This window comes from Squalius cephalus (genome assembly GCF_949319135.1).
Source record: "Squalius cephalus genome assembly, chromosome: 12".
In the NCBI taxonomy this organism is placed as follows: Eukaryota; Metazoa; Chordata; class Actinopteri; order Cypriniformes; family Leuciscidae; genus Squalius; species Squalius cephalus.
Window position 1 is genome coordinate 24,320,752 of NC_137133.1, and position 26,128 is coordinate 24,346,879.

The 26,128-nt window shown below is 38.7% G+C and overlaps 1 protein-coding gene across 2 annotated transcripts in view; it reads right to left on the bottom strand.

The window, feature by feature from the left end:
- The window catches only part of cebpz (CCAAT enhancer binding protein zeta), a 73,889-nt gene that overhangs the window by 47,350 nt on the left and 411 nt on the right, over positions 1 to 26,128 (bottom strand). The gene's annotated exons all lie outside the window — the stretch shown is intronic.

Consider the following 26,128-nt stretch of genomic DNA (forward strand, 5'->3'; position numbering starts at 1 on the left):
AAAAAGAATTTTATTCTAATTTTATTCTAAATTTTAAAACAGTAAAAAAAAAATTCAAGTCATACATAGGGCTATACTGCCCTCTCGTGTCCAAAAGGACATCAAAATAATATATAAAACTTTTTACCAGCTAGGCCAATAATGTATTTAAATATACATTTATTAGGTATGTGTCTGAGGATATTTTCCCACCGGTTAATCGACGTGTGTGACACGAGCGGGTGCTTTTAAATCGCTAATATAAAAGTGAAAGAAAAATACGGACGTCCGCACGGACATTTATAATGGTGCACACACAAATCACACACACGTTGGAAAGAATTATGCTTTTAAACAACACTAAACTATGACATTGTTAAATAGTCCATGTGAGGGGCGCTGCACTGTGGCGACCTGTGGAAGCAGTAGCGTCAAAGTAGTAACACGTTTGTTTGTTTGTTTGCTTGTTCGTCCTTTTTGGATTGGATTGTGTATACTGAACTATCATGATGATATATTGCACGTTTGTGAACCTGCTGATTATTTGCCTATTCCTCGGCTATTTTGCGAGAGGACAGCGTGGGAACAGAGAGCGGCTTCAATACAGTCATGACTTCCTTGTGCAGTTCCGTGCTTCTGACTACGGCGTGTTGGATCAAATCCTCGACTGGCCTGCAGAAATCTTAAGGAGTGAGTTTCCCAGTGTGCGTACAGAAAAGACTGCTGGCCAGAAGGTGAGGAAACGGGGGAAGAAAGGGGGATTGCGGCAGAGATTACGTAAACAGCGATTGAATCGCATTCCACTCCCTTCAATAATCCTGGCCAACTGCCAGTCTCTCAGGAATAAACTGGACGAATTACAAGCAAATGTCCGGTTTCTTTCTGATTATAGAAATGCATGTGTTATTTCCCTGACTGAGACTTGGCTTAAAGAACATGACTTAGACTCTGATTTGGAAATCGATGGCTTCGGTGTTCCAGTGCGGTTGGACAGGGATGCCGCTGTAACGGGAAAATCCTTGGGTGGAGGGGTATGCATCTACGTTAATCAGCGTTGGTGCAGGTCTGTGATTTTGAGAGAATCTGTGTGTACTCCCGATATTGAACTGTTGTCGATTTCACTCCGCCCCTTCTACTTGCCCCGGGAGTTTCCACAAATATTTATTTCTGTTGTATACATCCACCCAAAGGCTAATGTGGAAAATGCCTCGGATATTTTATGTAAAGTGGTACACCGGCTTCAAAGCATCTCCCCTGATGCACCTAATATTGTGATGGGAGATTTTAATCATTGTAAAATGAAGACATCACTTATACATTTTGAACAATATGTGGACTGTCCTACCAGATATGGAAAATGTTTGGATCTTTGTTATGGGTCTATTAAGGGGGCATATAAGTCGTCGTTAAGAGCCCCTTTGGGCAAGTCTGACCATCATGTTGTTTATCTAGCCCCTACTTATAAACCTGTTTTAAAAAGGGAAAAAACAGAGAAGAAATTAGTTCCTGTTTGGTCTGAAGACTCAATTCAAGAGTTGATGGGATGCTTTGAATGTACTGATTGGGACTTGTTCAAATCCGAATGTACTGACTTAGACGATCTTACTGAAACTGTGACTAGCTATATTGAATTTTGTGAAGACTTGGTAATTCATAAAAAAGCATGTATAGTTTTTCCAAACAATAAGCCTTGGATTACTAAACAAGTTAAAAATTCTATTAACTTAAGGAATATTTATTTTAAACAAGGCGATAGTATTCGGTACAAAGAGGCCAATAAACAAGTTAGAAATGAGGTGAAATTAGCAAAATTGCGGTACAAGGAAAAGATAGAAACTATGTTTACAAATGGAAAGTCTCATGTAGCTTGGGATGGAGTGAAGTCTATTATCGGAACTAAACAGAAGAGAAAATGTATTAGTTTTGGAGGGAAATCTGATTATGAATTAGCAGATGCTTTTAATTCGTTTTATGTACGTTTTGACAATCATGATTTTTCAAGAGAATTGTCTGAATATAGGGGAAATTCTGTGACTCAGAACACTCCTGTTAAAATTCAAATTAATGAGGCTGATGTACGTAGCTGTTTTAGTCAGGTCAAGGTTAGAAAGAGTCCAGGCCCTGACCACATTGGTGGTAGGTTGTTGAAAAACTGTGCAGAGCAGCTTTCAGGGATTTATTCATTTATTTTTAATGAATCATTAAAATTTTCTAAGGTCCCTCGTTTATGGAAAGATGCCATTGTGGTACCAATTGCGAAAAAAAGAAATTCTTCTTCTCTTAAAGACTACAGGCCTGTTGCATTAACCTCCTTGATTATGAAATCTTTTGAAAAAATAGTAAGGAAGGAGATTTTAACCCTAACACAGCCAGCACTTGATCCTATGCAGTTTGCATATAGATCTGGTAGAGGAGTTGATGATGCCACTTGTACCTTGTTGAATATGATTTTAGGACACTTAGAAGGCAAGAAAAGTCATGCACGTTTGCTTTTTATAGATTTTTCTTCTGCTTTTAATTGTGTTCAGCCTCACATTTTGGCAAAGAAATTGATTGATACTTTTAAACTAGATCTAAATACTGTGTGCTGGTTGGTGGATTTTTTAACTAATAGATCCCAAAGAGTACGGGTCAATGGAGTGGTGTCGAATATTTTGATGTCCTCCACGGGTACGCCACAAGGTTGCGTTTTGTCTCCTCTTTTGTTTTCTTTATACACCGATGACTGTCGTAGTGTTTTTAATGGGAGACACATTGTTAAATTTGCGGACGATTCTGTGATTGTGTCTCTTCTCACTGAGTCTGAGCCAGATGTTGGGCCAGTGATCGATAATTTTATTCAATGGTGTGATGATTCATTTTTAAATATTAATGCTTCAAAAACAAAAGAGATGCTTATTGACTTCCGTAAGAAGAACTCTGCACCTGTGTTGCCTTCTATCATAAAGGGACAGCAGGTAGAAGTAGTCAAACAATATAAATATTTAGGGACTATAATTGACGATAAACTCCAATTTGAGGAAAACACCGATATAATTAGAGGAAAAGCTCTTCAGCGTATGCATTTTTTAAGGAAACTTCGACTTTTTAACATGGATGTTTCTTTTATGAAAATGTTTTATACATGCTTCATTGAAGCCATTTTAAGTTTTTCCATCGTCTGCTGGTATGGTAACCTTAATTTAAAGAACAGGAGGAAGCTGACAAGCATTGTGACAATGTGCAGTAAGATAGTGGGGACCGATTTAAGGACTATCTCACAGATTTATGAGTGCAGGACAATTAGGAAGGGCCAGGTAGTGCTTTCTGATGTTACTCATCCATTGTGTGCTGAATTTCAACTCCTTCCTTCAGGGCGGAGATTTAGACTCCCCTTGTGTAAATCAAATAGATATAGAAATTCTTTCATACCGGCGGCAATTAAGTTTTTAAACGATTTTTTGTAATTTAAGGTAATTGATGTGTTGTGTTGTGTTGTTAATATGTGTATGTGTATACTACTGCTCCTACTGCTGTCTATACAAAGAATTGCCTTTAAGGACAATAAAGTTTAACTAACTAAACCGCCATTAGATGTCGCCAAGTGACCGTCTTAATGAGCGAGTCATTGATTCATTCGTTCAAACGATTCGTAATCCATAAACATATACAGATCCATAAACATGGATCCATAAACATCCAATCCATAAACATAAACAGATGTTTATGGATTGATCATTCAATCTTTGAGTCAACCAATTCGTTCAAAATGCTGAATCATTCAGTTATGAGAAAACACGTTCCTGTGAGATGCGTTCTTCTGTGATCTTTGTTTAACTATTTTCGCTGCTGAAACAGAACAAAAACAGTCAATATTGTATCTAAAATGTAAATGACTTCATTTTAACTGTTAATATCCTGTTGTATGAAATTAATGTCACAGTTTCAATTGTGATTGTATTCAGGAAAATTTAGGTACGGAGAGCGAGCGATTTCAACGAAATCAGAACTAAACCCATTTTATTCTTTTATTATTATTATTATTCAATTTAAGAATTTTGTTGAGTTTAAAAAAAGCCAGAATGTTTTAGTCCAAAAAATAAATAAATCATGCCATGGATTGCTTGAAATTTAATTTTTTTATTATATTTATTTTTTCGTTTTGGCTTTGTTTATAGTTTATTTTTTATTTTTTATTCTTGTTCCGTTCTGAATATCATTACATTTAATGGATTTGTTGTGGAATATTTTGAGTGTATCATAAAATCTGAATATTCTCTCGATTTAGTGATCCCCTACTTATTATTTTATTTTATTTTTTTCTTTGTTCTAATCAGGTCAGGCAAGTAAAATTATCTGTGTCTTGTCCCTTAAATTTATTTATATCTATATGTATGTGTGTGTGTATATATATATATATATATATATATATATATATATATATATATATATATATATATATATATATATATATATATATATATATATGTATGTGTGTGTGTGTGTGTGTGTGTATATATATATATAAATATAAATATAGCTGCGAGCAGCGATGGAGGGCCAAAGCCGGCGGTACCGCCACCCTGGCACCAGGATTGCGGTGCCACCGGCTTGGGCCCGTAATCGCTGCTCGCAGCTATATTTATTATTATTATTATTATTATTATTATTATTATTTTTCTGTCAACCTTTCGGGCACTTTTGAGACCCTTAACATGCTCGAAAACTCTTGAAACTTTGCACACGGGTCAGAACCCGTGGCCATCAGGGCCGGGCTGAAGCTGGTACCCGGGCGTGGCAGGGGGGCTCGACAGCGCCCCCTTGAACGGGGTCCGAAAACTTGGTCCATAAATCAGACACGCTTGCATTTAATAATATGAAACTCGGTACACATATTGATCTCATCGGGCCGAACAACTTTCGTACTTTTACTTTTTACGCCAGCCCAACAGGAAGTCGGCTATTATGGATTGTTTTGAAACGCATGCTGTGGAATTTAATGTACTCCTCCTAGAGAATTCATCCAATCGCCTCCAAACTCGGTCAGCATGAAGTCAAGACATTGAGGATGCTAAATTGCGGACGGATTTTTGATATCTCGAACAGTTTGGCCGTGGCGATGAAACGAATTTATAGCGAGAAAAGATAAACAGGAAGTGTGTTATAACTTCTGCATACATTAACTGATCTTGATGAAACTTCCGCAGTGTGTTCGTTGTAAGAGGCCGATCACATGGATGTGACTATTGTGAGTCAAAGTTATAGCGCCACCAACTGGCAGCAGGAAGTGTGTCACTTTCAAAATGCTTTGAAATCACTCTCTTATTTTTACCCGATTTGCTTCAAACTTTATGTGTATAATGTAGACACACGGCAGATGTAGACCTGTGAAAGGTTTATTGATATCAAATACTGTTGCCGTGGCAACGCATCAAACTTTAATATTCTTTTCAGATGCTTTTGAGACTCTTAACATACTTGAAATTGGATGAAACTCGACAGACACATCACATTTATTATCCAGTAGACATGTGCAAAGTTTCAGAAACGGGCGTGGTGAGGGGCTCAGTAGCGCCACCTTTAGTCAAAAATGGGGGCTTAGTTTTAAGTAGAGTCACAAAAATCGTTATGTATATTGTTCTCATCAAGCCGGACAACTTTCTAATTTATAGTCATAAGCTGTGACCAACAGGAAGTGAGATATTTTGGTTTGAATGTGATTTTTTGGAGAATTCTCTCCCTCTCTCTCTCTGCCTCTGCGTCTCTGTGTGTGTGAGGGGTGGGGGGATTTGTCTTTTGAGTGAGATTTGTTTAAAATTCCTGTTTTTCAAGGTTTCAGGGGCTTTTGGGGCCTTTAACGTGCTCGAAAACTCTTGAAACTTTGCACACAGGTCAGAACCCGCGGCCATCAGGGCCGGGCTGAAGCTGGTACCCGGGCGTGGCAGGGGGGCTCAACAGCGCCCCCTGGAACGGGATCCGAACACTTGTCCATAAATCAAACACACTTGCATGTAATGATATGAAACTCGGTACACATATAGATCTCATCGGGCCGAACAACTTTCGTGCTCTAAATTTTACGCCAGCCCAACAGGAAGTCGGCAATTATGGGTTGTTTGGAGAACGCTTGCTGTGGAATTTGAAACACTTCTCCTAGAGAATTAATTAAATCGCCACCAAACTCGGTGTGCATGAAGCCAAGACATTGAGGAGGCTAAATTGCGGACAGATTTTTGATATCTGAAACGGTTTGGCCGTGGCGAGGACACGAATTTATGGCGAGAAAAGAGAAACACTAAGTGTTATAACTTCTGCACACATTAACTGATCTTGATGAAACTTCAGCAGTGTGTTCGTGGTAAGAGGCCGATCAGATGGATGTGACTATTGTGAGTCAAAGTTATAGCGCCACCAACTGGCAGCAGGAAGTGTGTCACTTTCAAAATGTTTTTGACAAAAGTGGGGGGGGGGGTAGTTTTACCCACAATTACAAAAATCAGTACGTATCTCATCGAGCCGGACAACTTTCTAATTTACAGGCATTAGCTGCAACCAACAGGAAGTCAGATATTTTGGTCTGAATATGGATTTTTTGTTAAATCAGCCTCTGAGTTTTTAGTTACTCCTCCTAAAAGGTTTATTTTATTCCCACCAAACTTTTTCAACATGATAAAAATATATTAATGATGCTAAATTGTAAACGGATATTGAATATCTCACACGGTTTTGCTATGGCGAGGGATTAAATTAATGTCAAAAAGGAAGCAGGAAACATCTCATAACTTTAAAAAATGTAATTATACACCATTTATTTCTATATAAAATTATACAAATATTGGAACTAAACCTATTTTATTCTGTTTTTGCAATTCAAGAAGTATGAAAAAGTTAAAAACAGGCTATTTAGTGCTATTTGGTTCAACAAAAAAGCAAACATAGGGCTATACTGCCCTCTTGTGTCCAAAAGGATATCAAAATAGTATATAAAACGTTTTACTAGGTAGGCCTATTGTATTTAAATATAAATTTATTAGGTATATGACTGTGAGGATATTTTCCCATCGGTTAATCGACGTGTGACACAAGCAGGTGCTTTTAAATCGCTAATATAAAAGTGAAAGTAAAAAACGGACGTCCGCACGGACATTGATAATGGTGCACGTTGGAAAAAATGATACTTTTAAACATAACACTAAACCGCCATTAGGTGTCGCCAGGCGACCATCTTAATGAACGAGTCATTGATTCATTCGTTCAAACGATTCGTTCCAATGACTGAGTCATTCATGATTGAGACAGAGGATTGACCATTGAATCTTTAAGTCAACCGATTCGTTTCAAAATGCTGAATCATTCAGTAATGAGAAAACAAGTTGCTGTGAGATGCGCAATGGTTCTGCTGTGATCTTTGTTTAACTATTTTTGCTGCTGAAACAGAACAAAAACAGTCAATATTGCATCTAAAATGTAAGTGACTTAATTGTAACTGTTTATTAACCTGTTGTATGAAATCAATGTCACAGTTTCAATCGTGATTGTATTCAGGAAATAGTTGCCTACTCGTCAAGTGAGGTTGCTTAACTCTATCATATGTTATAAAATATATAAAAACTCCATATTTGTAATTTTTATAGTCAGTATGTTGTTAACTGGTTTGCTTTTTTGTGTGCTGCGCTCATTTGTTTACAATTCTCCTGGAGAAGCTGCATGAGCCTCAGCAGTGCAACCTTGTTACCATTGATCAGTAATACATTTATTATTAACTGCTGATTGCAACTTAAAATGAATGTAATGAAATTAGAATAATCTCTCGTTTTAGTGACTCCCAAGTTATTTTTTTGTTATTGACGTTCTAATCAGGCTATACACTGGTCGGGCAAATAAAATTCTCTTTCAGGTAGGCCTATTGTATTTATATATAAATATATTAGGGATGTGACTGTGATAAAATTTTCCCACCGGTTAAATCGACGTGTGACACCGCTGAGGGCTTTTAAATCGCTAACTATAGTATACTATATACTAGTAAAATACAGACGTCCGCACAGACATTGATAATGGTGCGGAGTAGAGCGAGCATTTTCAATGTATTCCTATGGATGTAGGAATTAACTAAAACATTTTATTTATGTTTTTGTGTCCACTGTTCAACCGCAACCGCGTCACACACACACACACATTCCAGAATTGCAATCTTGACATCGCAGCCTGTTCATTATAGCCCTAATACAATATAATAATAAAAATAGTCAACCTAACATAAACGAATTACACTGCTCTGTTTAAATAGTCAGTAGTACAATTTGTACCATTCACAGAAAGCAGAGCTCCACTGTGATGTTTCCAAGCACATTTTTGCGCGTGTGAAGAGGATGATTTTTTCCATCGATATTGGAACACGAGTGAAGTACAAAGCCTATAATAAAGAATAGTTTAGCATCCAAATACACAAATACATCGCAAATATTGAAACATTTTGATTCTAATGAGAGGGTTACGTGAGACCAACACTGCTTACTTTCGTTTTTATTTTTACATTAAATTTAAAGGATTTGTTGTGGAATATTTTGAGTGTATCATAAAATCAGAATAAGGTAAGACAAGTAATATTTTCTGTCTTATATATATATATAAATATACGTGTATATATATATATATATATATATATTAGAGGTGGGCATAGATTAATTTTTTTAATCTAGATTAATTTTGAAATTAATCTAGATTAATCTAGATTAAAATGGCTCATTTGAATTCTGCCGAAGGCATTCAGAATATGTGTGCTACCCAAATAATGACTATAAAAGTAAGTCTTTGTGAACGGGTTTCTCAGGTGGCGCATTAGACCAGGGGCTCATCTCCTGTTTCCAAAATGCATCACAGACTGCTTGAGAAAGCTGTTCTACTCAGACTGTAAAGGTTACTACTGTACTGTTACCGTCCATAGGCAACATTAGGTAGGCCTATGTTATTATCAACTACTATAGGCTATCAATTAGGGATGGGCGATATGGCCTAAAATCTATACTGTGATATACATTGCAGCCTCTTGCGATAACGATATACAGTATATTATAATAAAACCATTTCAGAACAGGTTACACAGACCCTGCTAAACAACTGCTAAATGCATTTTTTTTAAAGGGTATATGTAGTTTTGAGAACATATATTGTGCAAAACTGTAAGTATACAACATAATTTTGCAGATAAATAAAATTTAAGTACACTAGCTGCAGAGACTTAAGTAGGTCTAATGTTTATTATAGCTTTGAGCTTATGAAACTCCACATTTAAAGTGATAATATTGTCTAACTGATGTCTTTTCAGTTAAAAAGAAACACAACAACGAATCTTAAAATCGGGCATAGACAGAGATTATGTGTTAACGTTACACCACTAAGATATATTGGAATGAGAATAATACGCGCGCGCTGGTATTCAGTGATATCATGTTTCGTTTTGAATTTGAGGTGGTAGAACGGATTAGTCGTGTGTTAACTTACCGAACCGTTACCCCACACACTCTGTCTATAGTTTGCTGCTGTTTGTCGGACGGCTTAAATCCGAACCAAGTCCAAATAATGGATGTTGCAGCTTTCACTTTCAGCCGTGTTTACTTAAGATGACGACGAATATGCGTTGCAGCCGGGTTTACCTCGCGGCCGCGGGTAGATTGCGTCATCATCTCCCAACCCAATTTGGGGAATAGATTAACGGCGATATTTTTTTTATCGCGCGATAAGAGTCTCGCGTTAACGCAGCGCGTTAACGCCGATAACGGCCCACCACTAATATATATATATATATATATATATATATATATATATATATGTATATGTATATGTATATGTGTGTGTGTGTGTGTGTGTGTGTGTGTGTGTGTGTGTGTGTGTGTGTGTGTATGTGTATGTATATATATATATATATATATATATATATATATATATATATATATATATATAGAGATAGATAGCTATTTATATACAGGTAAATATATTTATATATATATGTGTGTGTGTGTGTGTGTGTGTGTGTGTGTGTGTGTGTGTGTGTGTGTGTGTGTGTATATATATATATATATATATATATATATATATATATATATATATATATATATATATAGATAGATAGATAGATAGATAGATAGATAGCTATTTATATACAGGTAAATATATTTAGGTAACTAAAGGCACCGGGGTTGCGGTGCCACCGGCTTGGGCCCGTAATCGCTGCTCGCAGCTATATTTATTATTATTATTATTATTTTGTCAACCTTTCGGGCACTTTTGGGGCCCTTAACATGCTCGAAAACTCTTGAAATTTTGCACACAGGTCAGAACCCGCGGCCATCAGGGCCGGGCTGAAGCTGGTACCCGGGCGTGGCAGGGGGGCTCGACAGCGCCCCCTGGAATGGGATCGGAACACTTATCCATAAATCAGACACGCTTGCATGTAATAATATGAAACTCGGTACACATATAGACCTCATCGGGCCGAACAACTTTCGTGCTCTAAGTTTTACGCCAGACCAACAGGAAGTCAGCTATTATGGGTTGTTTGGAAACGCATGCTGTGGAATTTGATGTACTCCTCCTAGGAAATTCATCCATTCGCCTCCAAACTCGGTCGGCATGAAGTCAAGACATTGAGGATGCTAAATTGCGGACGGATTTTTGATATCTCGAACGGTTTGGCCGTGGCGAGGAAACGAATTTATGGCGAGAAAAGAGAAACACGAAGTGGAATAACTTATGCATACATTAACTGATCTTGATGAAACTTCAGCAGTGTGTTCGTGGTAAGAGGCCGATCAGATGGATGTAACTATTGTGAGTCAAAGTTATAGCGCCACCAACTGGCAGCAGGAAGTGTGTCACTTTCAACATGCTTTTGACAAAAGTGGGCGGGTTAGTTTTAACTACAGTAAAAAAAAAATAGTTTGTATATTGTACTCATCAAGCCGGACAACTTTCTAATTTACATTCATTAGTTCCGGCCATCTGGAAGTCAGATATTTTGGTCTGAATGTGGATTTTTTGGATATTTCAGACTCTGAGTTTTTAGTTACTCCTCCTTATACATAGGGCTATACTGCCCTCTTGTGTTCAAAATCAGGTAGGCCTATTGTATCTATATAAAAATATACTAGGTAATATGTGACTTTGAGAATATTTTACCACCGGTTAATCGACGTGTGACACCACTGGGGGCTTTTGAATCGCCAACTTAAAAACGAAAGTAAAATATGTTCGTCCGCACTGACATTGATAGTGGTTGAGCAAGCATTTCAAATGAATTCCTATGGAAGTAGGAATTAACTGAAAAACATTCCTCGCTCGTTCCTCGCCGTGGACGCGCACCGTTATGAATGCCCATGCAGCCGTGAGCATTTTAGTTTAATTTTAAAATTAGCACCTTTCGGGGGGTGGATTGCTTGAAATTATTTTACAAAAGCACAATGTTGTGTTTTATTGCGACTGTACACAAATATAAGTTAACACTTTGCAGTTTGAATGTCGTCCTGTATAATGACGGAGTATGTTTTTATGTGTCCACTGTTCAAACGCGCCCACGCCACACACACACACACACACGGTTTACTATCTTTGTGGGGACTCTCCATAGCCTTAATTTTTTTTTTTACTGTATAAACTGTATATGCTATCTCCTCACACTAACCCTACCCCTAAACCTATCTATCACAGAAAACTTTCTGCATTTTTACGTTTCCAAAAAAACTCATTCTGTATGATTTATAAGCTTGTTTAACCATGGGGACCTCTATTTAGGTCCCCACTGTGACACGAGTCCCCATGAGTCTGTATGCATTCAGGTTGAAGTCCCCACCGGGATAGAAAAACATGAACACACACACACACACACATTCCAGCATTGTAATCTTGACATCGCAGCCTGTTCATTATGGCCTTCATAAAATATAATAATAAATTAAAGCTGCAAGCAGCGATGAAAGGGCCCTCGCACCCGTGCCATCAACACTCGGTGGCTTTAGGAAGACAGAGCATGGTTGGGAAATGTACATTTAAGGAGGTATATATAGTAAGAGTATGTCAAAGTCAGTTACAAAATGTTTTGTATAATGGTGATAATAGCATGCTTCATGACTCAGCTAAGTGTTGCTAGCATGTTTAGTCTGTTTCTAGCATGCTTAGTACACAATAATTATGTGGTTAGTACTGCATTACGGTGTTAACCATGTCAGTTTCTGTTGCCAGTAGGTGGCGTTATGGCTATAACTGAATATGAGCATGGATGTGTGTTCAGGACAGAACTCTTATCAAACGTGTGAAGTTTGGTGCAAATTGGACATTGCCTTCTTGAGTAACAACAAAGTCATGTTTCATTGAATTAACATTCTTTAGCACTTAGCTAAGCATTGTTAGCATGTTTTAACATGTTTCTAGCATGTTTAGAACTCAATGGCATTTTTAACATGTTGCTAGAACGGCATAAAAGTGTTAAACATGTCACTTCCTGTTGCCAGTAGGTGGCGCTATTACTATAACTGAATTTGAGCATAGACATGTGTTCAGGCCATGATTCTTATCAAATGTGTGAAGTTTGGGGCAGATTGGACATTCCATGCCTGAATTACAGCAAATTCCTATTTAATTGCAATAATAGCATGCTTTAGCACTTAGCTAAGAGTTTGCTAGCATGTTTTAGCATGTTTCTAGTATGTTGTTAGCATGTTTAGCACTTGCTGGCACTTTTTTATATGTTATTAGGAGTCCATAACAGTGTTAAACATGTCACTTCCTGCTGCCAGCAGGTGGCGCTATGACTGTAAGCATGATCATGTGTTCAGGACAGAACGCTTATCAAAAGTGTGAAGTTTGGGGCAGATTGGACATTCCTTGCCTGAGTTACAGCAAATTCATATTTAATTGCAGTAATATCATTCTTTAGCACTTAGCTAAGTGTTTGCTAGTATGTTTTAGCAAGTCTCTAGTATGTTGGTAGGATGTTTAGCACCTACTTGCATTTTTTTATATGTTATTAGGAGTCAAGAACAGTGTTAAACGTCACTTCCTGTTGCCAGCAGGTGGCGCTATGACTATAACTAAATATGAGCATGGACATGTGTTCAAGAGATAACTCTTATCAAACGTGTGAAGTTTGGGGTAGATTGTACATTGCCTTCTTGAGTAACAACAAAGTCCTGTTTCATTGAATTAGCATGGTTTAGCACTTAGCTAAGTACTGCTAGCATGTTTTAACATGTTTCTAGCATGTATAGAACTCAATGGCATTTTTAACATGTTGCTAGAACGGCATCAAAGTGTTAAACATGTCACTTCCTGTTGCCAGTAGGTGGTGCTATTACTATAACTGAATTTGAGCATAGACATGTGTTCAGGCCATGATTCTTATCAAATGTGTGAAGTTTGGGGCAGATTGGACATTACATGCCTGAGTTACAGCAAATTCCTATTTAATTGCAGTAATAGCATGCTTTAGCACTTAGCTAAGTGTTTGCTAGCATGTTTCTAGTATGTTGCTAACCTGTTTAGCACTTGTTGGCTCTTTTTTATATGTTATTAGGAGACCACAAGAGTGTTAAACATGTCACTTCCTGTTACCAGTAGGTGGCGCTATTACTATAACTGAATTTTCTCATGTAGATGTGTTCAGGACAGAACGCTTATCAAAAGTGTGAAGTTTGGGGCAGATTGGACATTCCATGCCTGAGTTACAGCAAATTCCTATTTAATTGCAATAATAGCATGCTTTAGCACTTAGCTAAGAGTTTGCTAGCATGTTTTAGCATGCTTCTATTATGTTGTTAGCATGTTTAGCACTTGCTGGCACTTTTTTATATGTTATTAGGAGTCCATATCAGTGTTAAACATGTCACTTCCTGTTGCCAGCAGGTGGCGCTATGACTGTAACTGAATATGAGCATGGTCATGTGTTCAGGACAGAACGCTTATCAAAAGTGTGAAGTTTGGGGCAGATTGGACATTCCATGCCTGAGTTACAGCAACTTCCTGTTTCATGGCGAAACATCGAAATTTGTCAGGCCGCCGAGGACCCGCCCTTTGACGAAAACTCAAGATCTTCGCAATTTAACGTCGCAAAGGCCTTAAGATTACACTCACCAAATTTGAAGATGATCAGATTAAAACTGTAGGAGGAGTTCGTTAAAGTACGAGGCCTGAAAATGGCAAAAACTGCACAAAAATCTGAGAGGAAGTTCAAAATGGCTGACTTCCTGTTGTGTTTAGGGCTATGCTCCAAGAGACTTTTTTGTAGGTATTAGGTCATTACACGTATGTACCGAATTTCGTGCACGTACGTGGAACGTTGCAGGAGGCGCACTCCGTTGAACTTTTATAGGTGGCGCTATCGAGCCATTTTGCCCCGTCCAATTCTGAAACCTATATCAGATGTAAATTTTCGCCAGTTCTGACGCGTGTGCAAAGTTTCGTGAGTTTTCGCGCATGTTTAGGCCCTCAAAAATGCAATTCAATGCGGAGAAGAATAATAATAATAATAATAAACAGAGCAATTCCAAGAGGGTCCTCACACCATCGGTGCTCGGGCCCTAATTAAAGCTGCAAGCAGCGATGAAAGGGCCCTCGCACCCGTGCCATCAACACTCGGTGGCTTTAGGAAGGCAGAGCATGGTTGGGAAATGTACATTTAAGGAGGTATATATAGTAAGAGTATGTCAAAGTCAGTTACAAAATGTTTTGTATAATGGTGATAATAGCATGCTTCATGACTCAGCTAAGTGTTGCTAGCATGTTCAGTCTGTTTCTAGCATGCTTAGTACACAATAATTATGTGGTTAGTACTGCATTACTGTGTTAACCATGTCAGTTTCTGTTGCCAGTAGGTGGCGTTATGACTATAACTGAATATGAGCATGGATGTGTGTTCAGGACAGAACTCTTATCAAACATGTGAAGTTTGGTGCAAATTGGACATTGCCTTCTTGAGTAACAACAAAGTCATGTTTCATTGAATTAGCATTCTTTAGAACTTAGCTAAGCATTGTTAGCATGTTTTAACATGTTGCTAGAACGGCATCAACGTGTTAAACATGTCACTTCCTGTTGCCAGTTGGTGGCGCTATTACTATAACTGAACATTCTCATGTAGATGTGTTCAGGCCATGACTCTTATCAAAAGTGTGAAGTTTGGGGCAGATTGGACATTCCATGCCTGAGTTACAGCAAATTCCTATTTAATTGCAATAATAGCATGCTTTAGCACTTGGCTAAGAGTTTGCTAGCATGTTTTAGCATGTTTCTAGTATGTTGTTAGCATGTTTAACACTTGCTGGCACTTTTTTATATGTTATTAGGAGTCCACAACAGTGTTAAACATGTCACTTCCTGTTGCCAGCAGGTGGCGCTATGACTGTAACTGAATATAAGCATGGTCATGTGTTCAGGACAGAACGCTTATCAAAAGTGTGAAGTTTGGGGCAGATTGGACATTCCATGCCTGAGTTACAGCAAATTCATATTTAATTGCAGTAATATCATTCTTTAGCACTTAGCTAAGTGTTTGCTATTATGTTTTAGCATGTCTCTAGTATGTTGGTAGGATGTTTAGCACCTACTGGCATTTTTTTATATGTTATTAGGAGTCAAGAACAGTGTTAAACGTCACTTCCTGTTGCCAGCAGGTGGCGCTATGACTATAACTAAATATGAGCATGGACATGTGTTCAAGAGATAACTCTTATCAAACGTGTGACGTTTGGGGTAGATTGTACATTGCCTTCTTGAGTAACAACAAAGTCCTGTTTCATTGAATTAGCATGCTTTAGCACTTAGCTAAGTATTGCTAGCATGTTTTAATATGTTTCTAGCATGTTTAGAACTCAATGGCATTTTTAACATGTTGCTAGAACGGCATCAACGTGTTAAACATGTCACTTCCTGTTGCCAGTAGGTGGCGCTATTACTATAACTGAATTTGAGCATAGGCATGCGTTCAGGCCATGATTCTTATCAAACATGTGAAGTTTGGGGCAGATTGGACGTTCCATGCCTGAGTTACAGCAAATTCCTATTTAATTGCAGTAATAGCATGCTTTATCACTTAGCTAAGTGTTTGCTAGCATGTTTCTAGTATGTTGCTAACCTGTTTAGCACTTGCTGGCTCTTTTATATATGTTATTAGGAGACCACAACAGTGTTAAACATGTCACTTCCTGTTGACAGCAGGTGGCGCTATTACTATAACTGAATATTCTCATGTAGATGTGTTCAGGCCATGACTCTTATCAAACGTGTGAAGTTTGGGGCAGATTGGACATTCCATGCCTGTGTTACAGCAAATTCCTATTTAATTGCAGCAATAGCATGCTTTAGCACTTAGCTAAGTGTTTGCTAGCATGTTTTAGCATGTTTCTAGTATGTTGTTAGCATGTTTAGCACTTGCTGGCACTTTTTTTATATGTTTTTATATGTCCACAACAGTGTTTAACATGTCACTTCCTGTTGCCAGCAGGTGGCACTATGACTGTAACTGAATATGAGCATGGTCATGTGTTCAGGACAGAACGTTTATTAAAAGTGTGAAGTTTGGCGCATATTGGACATTGCCTTCTTGAGTAACAACAACATCCTGTTTCATTGAATTAGCATGCTTTAGCACTTAGCTAAGTATTGCTAGCATGTTTTAACATGTTTCTAGCATGTTTAGACCTCAATGGCATTTTTAACATGTTGCTAGAATGGCATCAACGTGTTAAACATGACACTTCCTGTTGCCAGTAGGTGGCGCTATTACTATAACTGAATATTATCATGTAGATGTGTTCAGGACAGAACGCTTATCAAAAGTGTGAAGTTTGGGGCAGATTGGACATTCCATGCCTGAGTTACAGCAAATTCCTATTTAATTGCAATAATAGCATGCTTTAGCACTTAGCTAAGAGTTTGCTAGCATGTTTTAGCATGCTTCTAGTATGTTGTTAGCATGTTTCGCACTTGCTGGCACTTTTTTATATGTTATTAGGAGTCCATAACAGTGTTAAACATGTCACTTCCTGTTGCCAGCAGGTGGCGCTATGACTATAACTGAATATGAGCATGGCCATGTGTTCAGGACAGAACTCTTATCAAACGTGTGAAGTTTGGGGGAGATTGGACATTCCATGCCTGAGTTACAGCAACTTCCTGTTTCATGGCGAAACATCGAAATTTGTAAGGCCGCCGAGGACCCGCCCTTCGACGAAAACTCAAGATCTTCGCAATTTAACGTCGCAAAGGCCTTAAGATTACACTCACCAAATTTGAAGATGATCAGATTAAAACTGTAGGAGGAGTTCGTTAAAGTACGAGGCCTGAAAATGGCAAAAACTGCACAAAAATCTGAGAGGAAGTTCAAAATGGCTGACTTCCTGTTGTGTTTAGGGCTATGCTCCAAGAGACTTTTTTGTAGGTATTAGGTCATTACACGTATGTACCGAATTTCGTGCACGTACGTGGAACGTTGCAGGAGGCGCACTCCGTTGAACTTTTATAGGTGGCGCTATCGAGCCATTTTGCCCCGTCCAATTCTGAAACCTATATCAGATGTAAATTTTCGCCAGTTCTGACGCGTGTGCAAAGTTTCGTGAGTTTTCGCGCATGTTTAGGCCCTCAAAAATGCAATTCAATGCGGAGAAGAATAATAATAATAATAATAAACAGAGCAATTCCAAGAGGGTCCTCACACCATCGGTGCTCGGGCCCTAATAATTAAAGCTGCAAGCAGCGATGAAAAGGGCCCTCGCACCCCTGCCACCGCCACCCGGCGCCTTTAGGAAATGCCTTAAGATTACACTCACCAAATTTGAAGAGGATCAGATCAAAACTGTAGGAGGAGTACGTTAAAGTACAACATCAGGAAATTACGAAAAATGTCCAAAATCTAGGAGGAAGTTCAAAATAGATCACTTCCTGTTGTGTTTAGGGCTATGCTCCAAGAGACTTTTCTGTAGGTATTGGGTCAATACATGCATGTACCAAATTTCATACCTGTACGTGAAACCAGGAGCCGGGGCAAAATGTGGGGGCAATAATTTACCGAATTTGCCCCCCCCAATTCTGAAAACCATATCACACGTAAATTTTCACCACTTCTGAGGCGTGTGCAAAGTTTCATGATTTTTCGAGCATGTTTTGTATTTGCCACACTTCCTGCTACCAGCAGGTGGCGCTATTGCTATAACCAAATATGAGCATGGTCATGTGTTCAGGACAGGACTCTTATCAAACATGTGAAGTTTGGGACAGATTGGAAATTGTATGGCTGAGCTACTGCAGGCTGTCTGTGGTTGCCTAGCAACATCGGAACTGCATTCAACATTAAAATTGAACTTATCTGATCATGCATATATCACCAGAAGGCCGAAATTGGGTGAACGTTTGTCAGGCCGCCGAGGGCACACCCTTCGACGAAAACTCTAGATCTTCGCAATTTAACGTCACAAAGGCCTTAAGATTACACTCACCAAATTTGAAGAGGATCAGATCAAATCTGTAGGAGGAGTTCGTTAAAGTACAACATCAGGAAATTCCGAAAAATGCCCAAAATCTAGGAGGAAGTTCAAAATAGCTCACTTCCTGTTGTGTTTAGGGCTATGCTCCAAGAGACTTTTCTGTAGGTATTGGGTCATTACATGTATGTACCAAATTTCATACCTGTACGTGAAACCAGGAGCCGGGGCAAAATGTGGGGGCAATAATTTACCGAATTTGCCCCCCCCAATTCTGAAAACCATATCACACGTAAATTTTCACCACTTCTGAAGCGTGTGCAAAGTTTCATGAGTTTTCGAGCATGTTTAGGCCCTCTAAAAAGCGATTCACTTTGGAGAAGAAGAAGAAGAATTAAAGCTGCAAGCAGCGATGAAAGGGCCCTCGCACCCCTGCCACCGCCACCCGGCGCCTTTAGGAAATGCCTTAAGATTACACTCACCAAATTTGAAGAGGATCAGATCAAAACTGTAGGAGGAGTTTGTTAAAGTACAACATCAGGAAATGGCAAAAACTGCCCAAAATCTGAGAGGAAGTTCAAAATAGCTGACTTCCTGTTGTGTTTAGGGCTACGCGCCAAGAGACTTTTTTGTAGGTATTGGGTCTTTACATGTATGTACCAAATTTCATACCTGTACGTGAAACCAGTAGACGGGGCAAAATATAGGGGCAATAAGTAAGCCATTTTGCCCCACCCAATTTTGAAAACCACATCACACGTAAATTTTCACCACATCTGAAGCATGTGCAAAGTTTCATGATTTTTCGAGCACGTTTTGTATTTGCCACACTTCCTGCTACCAGCAGGTGGCGCTATTGCTATAACCATAATGAGCATGGTCATGTGTTCAGGACAGGACTCTTATCAAACATGTGAAGTTTGGGGCAGATTGAAAAATGTATGGCTGAGTTACTGCAGGCTGTCTGTGGTTGCCTAGCAACATCGGAACTGCAAGCAACTTTATTATTGAACTTATCTGATCATGCATATATCACCAAAAGGCCGAAATTGGGTGAACGTTTGTCAGGCCACCGAGGGCACACTCTTCGACGAAAACTCAAGATCTTCGCAATTTAACGTCGCAAAGGCCTTCAGATTACACTCACCAAATTTGAAGAGGATCAGATCAAAACTGTAGGAGGAGTTTGTTAAAGTACAACATCAGGAAATTACGAAAAATGCCCAAAATCTAGGAGGAAGTTCAAAATAGCTCACTTCCTGTTGTGTTTAGGGCTATGCTCCAAGAGACTTTTTTGTAGGTATTGGGTCATTACATGTATGTACCAAATTTCATACCTGTAAGTGAAACCAGGAGCCGGGGCAAAATGTGGGGGCAATAATTTACCGAATTTGCCCCCCCCAATTTTGAAAACCATATCACACGTAAATTTTCACCACTTCTGAAGCGTGTGCAAAGTTTCATGAGTTTTCGAGCATGTTTAGGCCCTCTAAAAAGCGATTCACTTTGGAGAAGAATAATAATAATAATAATTAAAGCTGCAAGCAGCGATGAAAAGGGCCCTCGCACCCCTGCCACCGCCACCCGGCACCTTTAGGAAAGGCCTTAAGATTACACTCACCAAATTTGAAGAGGATCAGATCAAAACTGTAGGAGTTTGTTAAAGTACAACATCAGGAAATGGCAAAAACTGCCCAAAATCTGACAGGAAGTTCAAAATAACTGACTTCCTGTTGTGTTTAGGGCTATGCTCCAAGAGACTTTTTTGTAGGTATTGGGTCTTTACATGTGTGTACCAAATTTCATACCTGTACGTGAAACGTCGAGCCGGGGCAAAATGTAGGGGCAATAAGTAAGCCATTTTGCCCCACCCAATTTTTAAAACCACATCACACGTAAATTGTCACCACTTCTGAAGCGTGTGCAAAGTTTCATGATTTTTCGAGCACGTTTTGTATTTGCCACACTTCCTGCTACCAGCAGGTGGTGCTATTGCTATAATCATAATGAGCATTGGCATGTGTTCAGGACAGGACTCTTATCAAACATGTGAAGTTTGTGGCAGATTGAAAATTGTATGCCTGAGTTACTGCAGGCTGTCTGTGGTTGCCTAGCAACATCAGAACTGCAAGCAACATTAATATTGAACTTATCTGATCATGCATATATCACCAAAAGGCCGAAATTGGGTGAACTAGTGCAAAAAATGCCCGTGCAAAATCAGTTTTTGTGTGTGTTTTTAGTAATTGTTGGTTTGGTGTGTGCTTATTGTTACAATTACACAGCAAAAGTTCAGTGACATTTTTATTTGTGCATGGTAAAAAGCACACAGTGAACTCCGAGAAAACGCTATGCTTGAGCAAACAGTTTGTGAATAGGCAACTACAAATGATGCCCGTGAAAGAGACTGTGAACGCATTGAATAGGATATGTTTAGTTGGTGAATAGCATAGGCTACTATTACACAGTAGCGACAACGTTAAGCGCACCAGAATGAAATATAATATTCAGAAGTAAACACTAACAGCATAGCTGACTTACAGATTCAGTTTACATCCACAAATGAATAAGCACCTCGATTCAGGGAGCAGTGCAAAGTGCCCGTGCAAAATCAGTTTTTGTGAGCTGATCGCCGTCAAAAAAGTTCAGGAGATATTTCTTGCGATGGCAATATGATCAAAAATAACTTTATATTGATTCAATGGATTAATAGCATTTAAAAAAAAAAAAAAAAGTCATGAATTTATTGCATTTTTGGGAAAAAATAATCCGTTTTTATAATAAATCTTAAAAAATTCAAATCCAGATTTTGATTTTCAATGTTGTTATAACCTAAAGATGCTATGTGAAAGTTTGAAACAGAAAATAGTGGTTTTCACACATTTAGTGGTTATCTCACATTCGAGAGATATGCGAATAACACACAGACAGACAGACGGACGTTTCTGTAATTTATAGATAGATGGATTTATCACGTTCGGGAACCAAACTATAATATTCAGAAGTAAACAGTGTAGCTGACTGAGTGTTTATGTCAGAATGTTTATTTTTAAACCACAGCCTTCTTGGGGCTTCTTTGACCGATACAACTCTCTAATGTCAGAATGTTTATTTTTAAACCACAACCTTCTAAAAATGATATATTTAACGATATCTTTTGCATTTCTCATCCAAACAATGTCAAACTTGGCACTGCACTTACTCGTGCCCGTGGCAAGACACCTGTCGAGTTTGAAATCAATCGGACTAACGGTTCGAGAGATATGCGAGGAACAGACACACACACACACAGACAGACAGACAGACAGACGTTCCTGTAATTTATAGATAGATGTTTGTCAGGCCGCCGAGGGCACACCCTTCGACGAAAACTCTAGATCTTCGCAATTTAACGTCACAAAGGCCTTAAGATTACACTCACCAAATTTGAAGAGTATCAGATCAAATCTGTAGGAGGAGTTCGTTAAAGTACAACATCAGGAAATTACGAAAAATGCCCAAAATCCAGGAGGAAGTTCAAAATAGCTCACTTCCTGTTGTGTTTAGGGCTATGCTCCAAGAGACTTTTCTGTAGGTATTGGGTCATTACATGTATGTACCAAATTTCATACCTGTACGTGAAACCAGGAGCCGGGGCAAAATGTGGGGGCAATAATTTACCGAATTTGCCCCCCACAATTCTGAAAACCATATCACACGTAAATTTTCACCACTTCTGAAGCGTGTGCAAAGTTTCATGAGTTTTCGAGCATGTTTAGGCCCTCTAAAAAGCGATTCACTTTGGAGAAGAAGAATAATAATAAACGGAGCAAAAACAATAGGGTCCTCTCACCATCGGTGCTCGGGCCCTAATTAAAGCTGCAAGCAGCGATGAAAGGGCCCTCGCACCCGTGCCATCAACACTCGGTGGCTTTAGGAAGGCAGAGCATGGTTGGGAAATGTACATTTAAGGAGGTATATATAGTAAGAGTATGTCAAAGTCAGTTACAAAATGTTTTGTATAATGGTGATAATAGCATGCTTCATGACTCAGCTAAGTGTTGCTAGCATGTTCAGTCTGTTTCTAGCATGCTTAGTACACAATAATTATGTGGTTAGTACTGCATTACTGTGTTAACCATGTCAGTTTCTGTTGCCAGTAGGTGGCGTTATGACTATAACTGAATATGAGCATGGATGTGTGTTCAGGACAGAACTCTTATCAAACATGTGAAGTTTGGTGCAAATTGGACATTGCCTTCTTGAGTAACAACAAAGTCATGTTTCATTGAATTAGCATTCTTTAGAACTTAGCTAAGCATTGTTAGCATGTTTTAACATGTTGCTAGAACGGCATCAACGTGTTAAACATGTCACTTCCTGTTGCCAGTTGGTGGCGCTATTACTATAACTGAACATTCTCATGTAGATGTGTTCAGGCCATGACTCTTATCAAAAGTGTGAAGTTTGGGGCAGATTGGACATTCCATGCCTGAGTTACAGCAAATTCCTATTTAATTGCAATAATAGCATGCTTTAGCACTTGGCTAAGAGTTTGCTAGCATGTTTTAGCATGTTTCTAGTATGTTGTTAGCATGTTTAACACTTGCTGGCACTTTTTTATATGTTATTAGGAGTCCACAACAGTGTTAAACATGTCACTTCCTGTTGCCAGCAGGTGGCGCTATGACTGTAACTGAATATAAGCATGGTCATGTGTTCAGGACAGAACGCTTATCAAAAGTGTGAAGTTTGGGGCAGATTGGACATTCCATGCCTGAGTTACAGCAAATTCATATTTAATTGCAGTAATATCATTCTTTAGCACTTAGCTAAGTGTTTGCTATTATGTTTTAGCATGTCTCTAGTATGTTGGTAGGATGTTTAGCACCTACTGGCATTTTTTTATATGTTATTAGGAGTCAAGAACAGTGTTAAACGTCACTTCCTGTTGCCAGCAGGTGGCGCTATGACTATAACTAAATATGAGCATGGACATGTGTTCAAGAGATAACTCTTATCAAACGTGTGACGTTTGGGGTAGATTGTACATTGCCTTCTTGAGTAACAACAAAGTCCTGTTTCATTGAATTAGCATGCTTTAGCACTTAGCTAAGTATTGCTAGCATGTTTTAATATGTTTCTAGCATGTTTAGAACTCAATGGCATTTTTAACATGTTGCTAGAACGGCATCAACGTGTTAAACATGTCACTTCCTGTTGCCAGTAGGTGGCGCTATTACTATAACTGAATTTGAGCATAGGCATGCGTTCAGGCCATGATTCTTATCAAACATGTGAAGTTTGGGGCAGATTGGACGTTCCATGCCTGAGTTACAGCAAATTCCTATTTAATTGCAGTAATAGCATGCTTTATCACTTAGCTAAGTGTTTGCTAGCATGTTTCTAGTATGTTGCTAACCTGTTTAGCACTTGCTGGCTCTTTTATATATGTTATTAGGAGACCACAACAGTGTTAAACATGTCACTTCCTGTTGACAGCAGGTGGCGCTATTACTATAACTGAATATTCTCATGTAGATGTGTTCAGGCCATGACTCTTATCAAACGTGTGAAGTTTGGGGCAGATTGGACATTCCATGCCTGTGTTACAGCAAATTCCTATTTAATTGCAGCAATAGCATGCTTTAGCACTTAGCTAAGTGTTTGCTAGCATGTTTTAGCATGTTTCTAGTATGTTGTTAGCATGTTTAGCACTTGCTGGCACTTTTTTTATATGTTTTTATATGTCCACAACAGTGTTTAACATGTCACTTCCTGTTGCCAGCAGGTGGCACTATGACTGTAACTGAATATGAGCATGGTCATGTGTTCAGGACAGAACGTTTATTAAAAGTGTGAAGTTTGGCGCATATTGGACATTGCCTTCTTGAGTAACAACAACATCCTGTTTCATTGAATTAGCATGCTTTAGCACTTAGCTAAGTATTGCTAGCATGTTTTAACATGTTTCTAGCATGTTTAGACCTCAATGGCATTTTTAACATGTTGCTAGAATGGCATCAACGTGTTAAACATGACACTTCCTGTTGCCAGTAGGTGGCGCTATTACTATAACTGAATATTATCATGTAGATGTGTTCAGGACAGAACGCTTATCAAAAGTGTGAAGTTTGGGGCAGATTGGACATTCCATGCCTGAGTTACAGCAAATTCCTATTTAATTGCAATAATAGCATGCTTTAGCACTTAGCTAAGAGTTTGCTAGCATGTTTTAGCATGCTTCTAGTATGTTGTTAGCATGTTTCGCACTTGCTGGCACTTTTTTATATGTTATTAGGAGTCCATAACAGTGTTAAACATGTCACTTCCTGTTGCCAGCAGGTGGCGCTATGACTATAACTGAATATGAGCATGGCCATGTGTTCAGGACAGAACTCTTATCAAACGTGTGAAGTTTGGGGGAGATTGGACATTCCATGCCTGAGTTACAGCAACTTCCTGTTTCATGGCGAAACATCGAAATTTGTAAGGCCGCCGAGGACCCGCCCTTCGACGAAAACTCAAGATCTTCGCAATTTAACGTCGCAAAGGCCTTAAGATTACACTCACCAAATTTGAAGATGATCAGATTAAAACTGTAGGAGGAGTTCGTTAAAGTACGAGGCCTGAAAATGGCAAAAACTGCACAAAAATCTGAGGGGAAGTTCAAAATGGCTGACTTCCTGTTGTGTTTAGGGCTATGCTCCAAGAGACTTTTTTGTAGGTATTAGGTCATTACACGTATGTACCGAATTTCGTGCACGTACGTGGAACGTTGCAGGAGGCGCACTCCGTTGAACTTTTATAGGTGGCGCTATCGAGCCATTTTGCCCCGTCCAATTCTGAAACCTATATCAGATGTAAATTTTCGCCAGTTCTGACGCGTGTGCAAAGTTTCGTGAGTTTTCGCGCATGTTTAGGCCCTCAAAAATGCAATTCAATGCGGAGAAGAATAATAATAATAATAATAAACAGAGCAATTCCAAGAGGGTCCTCACACCATCGGTGCTCGGGCCCTAATAAACGGAGCAAAAACAATAGGGTCCTCTCACCATCGGTGCTCGGGCCCTAATAATAATAAACGGAGCAAAAACAATAGGGTCCTCTCACCATCGGTGCTCGGGCCCTAAATATCTGTTTTAAAGGCCTGAATAAAAGGACTAAATGACAAATGAAACTAAAAAGATTTACAATTTTTTGATGTACTGTTACTTCTATATATTTGGTTGTTCGTCCGTAACAGAATTGACGAGAAAAATTATAAACAGGTGATATTTTGATAAAATAGAGAAAGTAATAAACTATCTGTATTTGTATAGCACTGAATATATAAACTTTAAAGTGTTTTCAAGGTAATTCTTAAACAATGGTTCTGTATGACAACCTTTTTTTTAAAAAAAAATTGAAATGCAAAATGTATCTCCAATTATAGAATCACCCGTGTGCTATCTGGGACTGATATAGATTGATTGATGATATAAAAGACCCGAGTTTAGTTTATTGACATGTTTCATAACGTTAAATATATGGGTGAAAGACATGCCCTGAAATGTGTGTTTGAAGATTAAGCCCGTGGCGTGTGTATAGTTTCTTGTATATATTTTTTGTTCGTTTACTTTTGACATATAACGTTAGATCTGTCAGATAATTTTTCTTTTACTTTAATATATAAAAAGTGGCTGCAACGTCACAGGCCTTCATTTGAAGAAACTTCAACTTCG